The following is a 6,000-nucleotide window of genomic DNA, read 5'->3' as shown; positions in this document are numbered from 1 at the left end:
ATCGCTCGGGAGATTGTGGCATTTGTATATGTGGTTTTAAACCATTACGTGTTCATTCAAAAGGACATGGGAAACATGAATCGAAGGTGATTACGTGTTTGGTTATTGTTTAAGTAGAACCAGAGGTTTCAAATTTTTGTTGCAGTATTGTACAATTCTATCTTACCAGTTCTCAATTTGCTAAAGTTCATAATATATTTGTTTGTGTTGTTCACCCTTTCATTGTATTAGGCTATGTTTTTATAATTCATGAAAATATTAATAATGATTTGTCTGGTTTTACATTAAGCAAATGTATTTTCGAAATAACTTTGAATTTACCAAACCAAGAACATTTACTAAAGAACGCATTTCGCTCTAATTTGATTTTTCTAAACTGAATTTTTACAGTCGTCTTCGTATTGATAAAAAGACATTCGGTTAAAGTTGCGCTGTCCTCGCGTAGCGCCACAGAGGCTGGTTACACTATTTCTCCACGGGGTGCGGTGCCCTCTGTGCCGAGAAGCGCTCCGATTGCACACCAAAACTTGAAAACTCGTCGAAGTTGGGCGGTTTTTCAGAAAGCCGTAAAATACCGCGCGTGCCTTCTATCGTTCTGAAATTTGTTGAGTTAGTGTTCTTCAATGATTGTCAGCAAGATTCTAACTGAAACAATGCCACTAAATTGAATCTTGAAGTAAATAATCACGCGAAAATAAAGAACGACTTCATTATTCCGAGCTTCAATCATTGTCCTAAATAGGCCCCTGGCCTAGGGCCGAAACGACACGACACAAGACTTTTTAGCGCGATGCGTAATTTTCGCAATATCGAATTTGTCCACTTTTCGTGAAACACCCTGTATATATATATATATTATATATATATATATATATATATATATATATATATATATATATATATATAAAGGATTACTCTCTTGGTCAGGTTTTATCTTTTTTAAACAGTACTTTTTAATTTTTTTATTGCTAGTGTTAAATAGGGAAAAGTTTCTCACTGAGTTAAAGATTTCCCTTTGGATTCTATATTTACAAACCGACATTGCCCTTCGGTCGAGGAGAAATTCTAATTTTGTCGGATCCACGCTCAATTAGACGTCATAGTTTACTCAAAAGATAACACACAGGAAATCAACTGTCCTCCTCGGCAATGTCGCGACAGTAATAGTCGCGCAGCTTTTGCCTGGACGTGTATTCATTGTCGTCAGGTAATTAAAGTCAATTAATTAACTTATCCCGCACACTAAGCTCAGTCACACATACGAAATTATCTTACTCAAATCGCCGCACCTTGATTGCGATGTCTATAGACATCCAGAACGCTCGGCGCCGTCTAATGACCAACCACCTCTGGCGCAAAGTCGACGCGTGGACCCGCGCGGATAATCACATTGTTACGCTTCTCTCACCCCACCGTAGCCATACACCCAAGTAAGAACTTTCGGAGCACCTTTGGTGCGCGCCTAAGTTGGTAATTTCGGAGCGACATACTCGGGCTGGAGCGACTGCCTATCATCAGTCGCACGCTTGATCAACGACGCAGCAATTTGAACTGGCACGGCCCATCATAATTTGCACGGGTAGCGCTGAAATAACTTCAGACTGTGAGAAGGCAGGTGAAACCTAGCTTTCGTGTTGATATCATCGCGCGTCACGTACAACTTCCGATGGTAATTTGCAGTTCTAACGGTCGACCGGATTGTTTGCGCATTCGTGCCGATTGATACGGCTGGCATTGCGATAGAAGCGCTAGTTTGGGAACGTGTATATGTGGCGTGACTCGAAACCGAGCCAGGCAGAATAATTGCGACGACCGGGATATGAATACGCGCCTAACAATTTGCACCGCGGTAGTCATATCCAATTCCCAACGACCGCATGCATGGAGCACGAACGCCCCTGACATGTGTTTCTCGTAACCTCCTTGCGCGGGCGCTATTTGGCATCATTGGCGAGCTCATATTTATGCGCCGTGAACTTCTTCGGCATAAGCCATGCACTAGCCTTTCAACTGCGTCGTGGTTGTCCTGTGCCGAGATAAATACAGTTTTGGGGTGTCTTCATGAAGTTCCTGTAGGTTCCAAAGGTGGTCAACTTATCTGAATTTTGAAAAGATCGTATAAATATATGCAGAATCAATCCCGAAAAATGCAGACAGAAAGTACTTTTGATGTAATCAATAATTTTTATTTAAGATCGATACCTCTCCCGAACGCGATGACGTAAAAATTGCAGACAGCTCCATCTGGGGCTGTGCGTATTTAATGATAAGAACTATATTATACCTTTACCAATCGAAAAGTTTTAAATATAACTCGCAGCTTGTTTTTTATGACTTTTTGAATATAAAATAATGTAAGAATTAATTAGAGTTGTGTAACGCAATATATAATTGAAGAAAACCTTTCGGCGCTCATGTTTAGTGAACTTTGGTGAAGGCTAAAACGCGTTATGTTTTCAGTAAACGTCGCTCCCTATACAAGTGCACAATAATAGAAGACATAATTATAAATATTTCCAAATCTAATTAATGCGAAGTATAATGAGCTTAAGAATGTGAAATCCATAAATTCTTTACATCAAATTTTAATATCTCCAGATTGTTAGCAAAATAATCGTAAAATTACTGACCAGAATGCGATCAATAACGATTGTTACACAATTACCCTTCAAAACAAACGCTATTGTAAAAAAAAATAATAATCTTGAAATTCTTTAATATGCGTGACATTTCTGTTGATTATAGGATTACATTTTGAAGTACCCCGGGCTTAAGTAGACATGATGCAAGTGAATGCCTTCACCTTCTCCAAATATAAGCGAGTATTCCCTCTTATGTTTGGAAAATCGTGTGCCGTCAATATGGTGCCAATATGGTATCTCGCCTTCTCGTTTACATATTGTTTTAGAAGTTACATCTTGCAGCTTCTAGAAGAGTACCTAATTAGGGACCGACTTGAATGTCTTTAAAGGTTCAACAAAAGATTGGTTTAAAGTGGCAACGTCATTGCTGTGTTGCATTTTGGTTGCGAAATTGATTAAGCAAGACGGTTTTCTTTCTTATTACAATACTAATTTATCCTTGAACCTCCTCTCTCCTCTCCCCGCAAACGTTTGGCATAGTTGGTGGTATTAAAATATTGGGCTCGCGTTATTACTCAAGAAACAACAAAAACAGAATACAAAACTCCGGTGGGAATGGTCAATTGTTTTCAGGTTGAACACTCAGCAGAATTGCAATCCTGACGGTTGACCAACGCCACAAGGTGCTATTTAACGCAAATTCATTTTAGTCTAACAAAAGTTGTTACTTTGTTATAGATTCCTTTTCTCATTTCATTATTGGAATAAAAATATGATTCCGCCGAAATCATCCAACAAACCGAAACGTAGGCTTTCTCGGCAATTATGGAGTGCTGTTAGCCATTAATGAAGAATAGCCATTATAAAAACCATTAAAATAACGAAGCCTGAGCCTTAGGATTGCGAGAGCGAGCTGCGAAAATTTTATATATAATATAAAATAATCTGACTTTGTGTTACAGTTGCAAAAGGCTAGTTATATGAAAAAAAAAATTCTATCAATACAGCATGTGAACACTAAAAAGCAGCTGCTTATACTAGAGCGGAGCCTAAAGGCAAGTCGTAGTTTCTCCGTTCGCCTTTTTTCCTTCTTCGCCGTCTTCCATCCCTCGGACGTGCCGTGATCGTATAGTGGTTAGTACCTTGCGTTGTGGCCGCAATAACCCAGGTTCGAATCCTGGTCACGGCAGTGTTTTTTTACACACTTATTAAACAGTTGCCTATTCCGGGGTTCCCCGCAGGTAAAAAAAGAAGCACCGATATTAAGCTTTTGTTAACTTTGCCGGCTATATTTATTTTAAACCGCTGCTTTATATTGCGACGTGTTCAATGTCTTAGGACTTCGTAAAATCTTAGGCAAGCGTTATTGACAAGCACTATAGATGAATGACTAGGCCCTTTCCTGTGTGTTTAAGCTCGAATTGTTTCGGCGACCCTCCTCTCCAATGAAACAACTCGTTCTTGTCTCTTTTTCGATATAATGGCGTCTTACGTAATGCAAGAAATATGCATTCATTTTGCGATTCTTTGCTTACTTACAAATTTCCCATTAACTACATCTCCGCCCCATTTTTCCGCCCTCTTCTGTATCTGATCTCAACGGAAAGTTGATTAATAACTCGTATCGAACTCCTTTCAAGATAAATATGTTTACTAGTTCTAATAGATTTCTCAACTCGTTTTTAAAACATACACCACTTAGACTGTCGGGGGTGGAGTACATAAGTTAGCCGAAAGAAGAAATGGCACTTCTAATAAATCGCCGAACCGAATCCAAGTGATGTGTATAATTATTTTCTTAGACGGTAAATAGTTTTGCATTTTACAAAAAATATCACGCGTGCTCCTAAGTGGCGCATGCCAACTATAGGTGCAAAATCGAATGACTATTTTGCGTGAAAATAAAACAATACATTTTATTTAATCAAACATGTTTGATATGTAAATGCATAAAGGTTTTGGGTCATCCCACGTTTTAATCCAGCAAAAAACAAAGAAGGAAAGAAAGGAACCGCTTTGTGCTCACGTTCATTAATTGTCTAATGCATTTTCTCAATACCTCATGGCAACGCTTTAAAATTTCGACATAAAAGTTGATTAAATTCATGTTGGTCATAAGAAAAGGCTCTGCATATATTTGTTAATTTTCGTTTAGTCAAGTCTCGGATGTTTAAGAAAGGAGAGTTACCCCCTAGGCTACACCAACGCCGTAACGTACAGAGGCGGAGTCGTTTAAATTAAGTTTGGCAATTTATTTTATTTATATTAAATTCACGTGTCCCACGCAGTAGATTATCAAGGCCATATTTTAATGCAAGACAGACTTGGCCAGAGGTGCAATGGTTGCATATAAATATGTCAAATTGATAAAGCATGCAGATTAGCGCTATCGATACTGGTGTGCCCTTGATAACTAACTATCTCATACCGATCAATATCGAAGACAAAATATAAGTTTATTTTCGTTGAAAACATAAGTACGCAACATTAAATGTTAGAAAATAAATAAAAACGTGACACCAAAGATTAATAACGTCTCAAATCCCTCCTCTCTGGAGCAAAGTTGTACAAAATATATGTTTTTCATTACTGATGTAAAAAGAGCAAACATTTATAAAATGCACCTATAAATATTATATACATAATTAGTACAAGAATGAACAAATGTAGAATATTGAGAATATATATATATATATATATATATTCTTTAATTTTCGGGTTCAAAGCATTAAATTACATTTTGGAAGTACTTTCAAATCGCAGCTCTTGTAATACCTTTAATTGATATGGCGCGAATTTTTCTACACTGTTTAACACCGACTGCATTCACTTTTGGTGATTTGTTTGAAAATTGTGTATATATTGATTTTACCTAAATAAAACCGTTACAGCACGTAGTGTTTTTGTCTATTTGTGCCTTGATTAATTTAAAATAAAAAAATGTGCTCTTCAGATATCTTGACGCAGCGAAAATGGTTCACTGCCTCATACAAAAAAAAAAGGAAATAGTTTCAGAAACTGGAGCTAAGCTTTTTTTCTCTGCCAAGGTTTTCATGTCTTTTTATATTATAAATCTGAACGAATACAGCAAAATGCAATTCGTTCTAGCATATCGGCAGTCGAACTTCAAAAAGGGAAGCTCAGGAGGGCGCTGTTTTCAAAGCATAAATACCAATCGAAATGTTAGCCATCGAGCCAAAAGAGGGCGCCAATCGTTCTAGAGTCAGCAAGGGCGCTCAAGGGGAAAGAGACCCATTCCGAAACCCCATCACGCAACATTGGCGATCGCCATCGCTTGGGCACAAGGTTTGCGATTGGGTCAGAGTCCTCGCTGGACACTGACGCAGCACTTGTGCTCAAGGAAGGCGGAACCAAATAATTAACTCAGCAACTACTAAACGGCGCGCACTTTCGAAAA

General features: G+C 38.1%; 1 non-coding gene across 1 annotated transcript; it reads left to right on the top strand.

The window, feature by feature from the left end:
• The first annotated feature begins 3,699 nt into the window (after window positions 1-3,699).
• On the top strand, window positions 3,700-3,771 carry Trnah-gug. The gene has a single exon. It is a non-coding gene; the product is annotated as a tRNA-His (tRNA).
• Window positions 3,772-6,000: the final 2,229 nt, after the last annotated feature.

The sequence above is a fragment of the Ixodes scapularis genome, unplaced genomic scaffold (assembly GCF_016920785.2).
Source record: "Ixodes scapularis isolate PalLabHiFi unplaced genomic scaffold, ASM1692078v2 PGA_scaffold0__279_contigs__length_252992795, whole genome shotgun sequence".
NCBI classification, from domain to species: Eukaryota; Metazoa; Arthropoda; class Arachnida; order Ixodida; family Ixodidae; genus Ixodes; species Ixodes scapularis.
This window is presented reverse-complemented; position numbering and strand designations above follow the sequence as displayed.